This window comes from Mus musculus, chromosome 6 (genome assembly GCF_000001635.26).
Source record: "Mus musculus strain C57BL/6J chromosome 6, GRCm38.p6 C57BL/6J".
Classification (NCBI taxonomy): Eukaryota; Metazoa; Chordata; class Mammalia; order Rodentia; family Muridae; genus Mus; species Mus musculus.
This window is the reverse complement of record NC_000072.6, coordinates 103,963,660-103,967,470: the sequence shown is the minus strand read 5'-3', so window position 1 is coordinate 103,967,470 and position 3,811 is coordinate 103,963,660. Positions and strand designations below refer to the sequence as shown.

General features: G+C 41.7%; 1 pseudogene across 1 annotated transcript; it reads left to right on the top strand.

Moving 5' to 3' along the window:
* Positions 1–2,786: 2,786 nt before the first annotated feature.
* On the top strand, positions 2,787–3,436 carry Gm21054 (predicted gene, 21054; annotated as a pseudogene). The gene has a single exon (NR_144494.1). The product of NR_144494.1 is annotated as a predicted gene, 21054 (transcript).
* Positions 3,437–3,811: the final 375 nt, after the last annotated feature.

The window sequence follows — 3,811 nt, the reverse complement described above, 5'->3', positions numbered from 1 at the left end:
GTAAGAGCAATACATGCTGTTAACCACCAAGCAACCTTTCTATTCACAGAGGCTGTTTTTTGTTTGTTTATCTATTTCTTGGTCTATGTGTTGTCTTGAAGGTCTCAATATATAGATGAGCCTGGGCTATACACCATAGAAATCTGCCTCCAAAATGCTGATATGAAACGGGTACACCACCTTGTCTATATGTATTTGTTCTTCTTTGATTTTAAACATAACCTTTCAGAATTGAGAATCAGATGGTAAATAAATAGTATTTGTATCATTGACTTTCGAACCAAAGTAACATGTAACAGTCATGTTCCATTCATGAAAACTAACAAAAGAAAGAAAAAGGAGCAGAGAAAACGCTGTTGAGAACAGTGAGGAAAACCTTCAATTAAATTTAAGTTGGTTGTGTAACGCCTGCCAGCGAGTTTTGTGCAGGAAATGGTAGAAGCCATGTCAGGTGCACACAGTGCTTCCCACTAGGCAATGTACACCAAGGGAAATGAAGACACTATTTGGTTATTGAAAAGGGTCAAATGGGCTTCTTGCATATTTGAAAGTCTCTTTCTAGCACTCAGATGTTCATGAAATGCAGATCAGTGCAATTCTTCATGTTAAATAACATCTGGGATTGTTCCTTAATCGAGTAAATTGGGTTAAAATATTGCATTTTTATTGCTAGCTTAATAGCTTAAAGAGGTATTAAACATTTAATTATTAACCTTGACATGAAAGAATTGAAGAGATTTCTTGGATGATTTAAGGATTTAAAAGTTCTCTCTTCTGAGTGAAATTCATATGCCTGATAAAGCAGATCTAACTAGTTATCTTGAAAAAAAGCATTTTACTTTAATTGAAATAAAGTAATAATAATGAATAAGTTGCTTGAAGACATCATTCACAGAAGAATGAAAGTCTTACAGTAAAGGCAACTGCTGACAGATGTTAAAATGCCCAGAGACTGTCACTACTAAAGAATAATTAGGTCAAACTAGCAATTTCTTTATATAAGTTTGAAGTTATATTTATTTACTTGGAAGTGTGTCCCATAATGCATGTGGACATCAGGGAACAACTTCTGAGAGTGGATTTTCTCCTTCCAGTTTTATGAAGGCACCTTTTAACTGACACATTTCTCTAACCACCTAGTAATTCTTTAAAAAATAATAATAATATGGAATAGAGGGTGAAGGAAAGGCCATCCAGAGACCACCCCACTTAGGGATCCATCCCATCTGCAGACACCAAACCCTGACACTATTGGTGATGACAAGAAGCACTTGCTGACAAGAGCCTGGTATAGCTATTATCTGAGAGGTTCTGCCAGCATCTGACTAATACAGATACAGATACTCACAGTCACTGATGAGACTGAGCCCACCAACCCCAGTAAAAGAGCTATGGGAAGGACTAAAAGGTCAGAAGGGGATTGCAACCCCATAGAAAGAACAACAATATCAACTAACTGGACCACTCAGAGCCTCCAGGGACTAAATCACCAACCAAAGAGTATACATGGAGGGAGCCATGGCTTCAGCTACATATGTAGCAGAGGATGGCGTTGTCTGGCATCAATTGGAGGGGAGGTCTTTGGTTCTATGGAGGCTTGTTGCCCAGTGTAGGGGGGTGCTAGAGCAGTTAGGCAGGGAGTAGATGAGTAGGTGGAGGAGCACCCTCATAGAGGCAAAGGGGAGGGGGAAGGTGGAATTGGATGGTGGGTTTGTGAAGGGGAACTGGGAAGGGGGATATCACTTGAAGTGTAAACGAATAAAATGATAAATAAAAAAGCCTTCTGTATATATACTACTTGAGATAATGGAAAGAATCTAATGAAATGACACGCATGGTGTTTGTATGTTACAATAATGAGAAGGACCAAGATACAGACTTTGTCAGTAGAAAGAAAAGGCTTGACATGTGGCAGCAAATGATTGGAGAGTGGTACACATGAATTGTTTCTAGTCACGGCTTTGCCTATCACCCTTTAGTAACCAGTCCCCACAAACAAATCCCTTCCTCATGTCATGTTTGCCATCCCTTTTGATTTAAATGTTCAGACCACGGTAGATTTTGATCTTCCAATATGACTACAGCATGAAGTGGGAAAGAGACACACTCCATCAGTCTCTTTGAGTTATTCCAAGGATGCTTCTACATTCACACAATTAAAGAACTATTTTCAGGAGATTACACAGAAAACCCTCTTCAGGAAAGTAACAGTCTTTCTCAGATCTGAGTAACTAGGGAAAGTCCTATATGGGGCCGGAGGTGCTGCATGCAGAGCAGGGAAGGTGAAAGGAAATAAAACTTGAGACCTGTGATTCATGTAATGTATGTCAAATAGCCCAAAGAGTTGTTTGTGAGCTTTGAAACCTGGGGCTGAGAACATAGCAGAACAGACCAGGACATGCCCAGGCAAGCCCATCGCCTCCCTAGCTCCCACCCCTCTGACCTAAGTTAAATGTTACAGGCTGCTGATGTTTAAATGGACCAATCATGTGAAACCGCGCCAATTCCTCCCCCAGCCCCACTCCTTTTCTATAAAAACCCCTAGCTTCCAAGCCTCATGGTCGAATCCACTGTCTCCTGTGTGAGATACGTTTCAACCCGGAGCTCTGCCATTAAAATACCTCGTGTTGTTACATCAAGGTGTTGTGTTCTATTCGTGATTCTTGGGTGTACGCCGAATCGGGAGTTGAGTGGGGGTTTCCCCACTAGGTTCTTTCAAAAGCAGGTAGCATAAAGTACAAAAGCCACAGCCAGCCTGGATTGTTTGTGCAACAGAAAGAAGTCATGACTACAAGAAACAACTAGAAGATATTAAAGTAGGCTAGACCTGAAAGAGAAAGTGGACGAGCACTGAGAACTGCTTGAGGTAGAGCCTGGAGAACATGTTTCAGAAGTGCCGGAAGCCATCCCTGCAGGAGATCACTAGCATCATCACCAAGCAGCTTAGGCTGGAGAAGGATGTGGCTCGAGTATGGTTCTGTACCCGGTGCCAGAAGGGCCAACGATCAAACATTGTGTATTCCCAACGAGAGGAGTATGAGGTCACAGGGACGCCTTGCGGGGGGGAGGGGGGGCTGTATCCTTTCCTCTGCCCCCAGGTCCCCACTTTGACACTTTGATACCCCAGGCTATGGGAGCTCCCTCTTCACCACACTCTACTCAGTCCCTTTTCCTGAGGGTGAGGCCTTCCTTTTGTTCCTCCTCACTGCTATGGGGCTCTCCCATGCATTCAAGCCTAGGCACCAGCCCTCCCTGGGAGTGATGTGAGCCTAGGCAAGGGAGGGAGGTAGACAAAGAGAACCTGGAGCTCTGGGGTTACATTCTTTTACTGAACAAGGATTAAAAGCACAAGGTTGGGGGGTAGGGGTGGAATAAGAAGTTCAGTGATGCCTGTCCACCACTCATATTTGTCCTTAACAAAGACTGGGACACAGAGATAAATAAATAAATAAATAAATAAATAAATAAATAACAATAAAAAAATAAAGTAGGCCAGAGAGGAAGCCAACGACTTTCATGCAGAACATTGTGATATAGGATGTGAAATTTGCCTGAGATATTCCTGCAAAGATTATGAATCATATTAATTCCCTTGATTAACATTTATTGCATTTAGTCCACGCTGTCCCCTGTGCAGTAACATGTTATTACTGAAGGAACACAGCCATAAGCTCACAGAGCATAAGAATAATAGGAGAAAACTCCCGGGAACTGGATTGAATAAAAGCTCAGAGTTGAAGAGCATGTCAACATACTATTACTAATTATAGCATCCAACAAACAATAATTTGCTTAATTCACATAACACTTT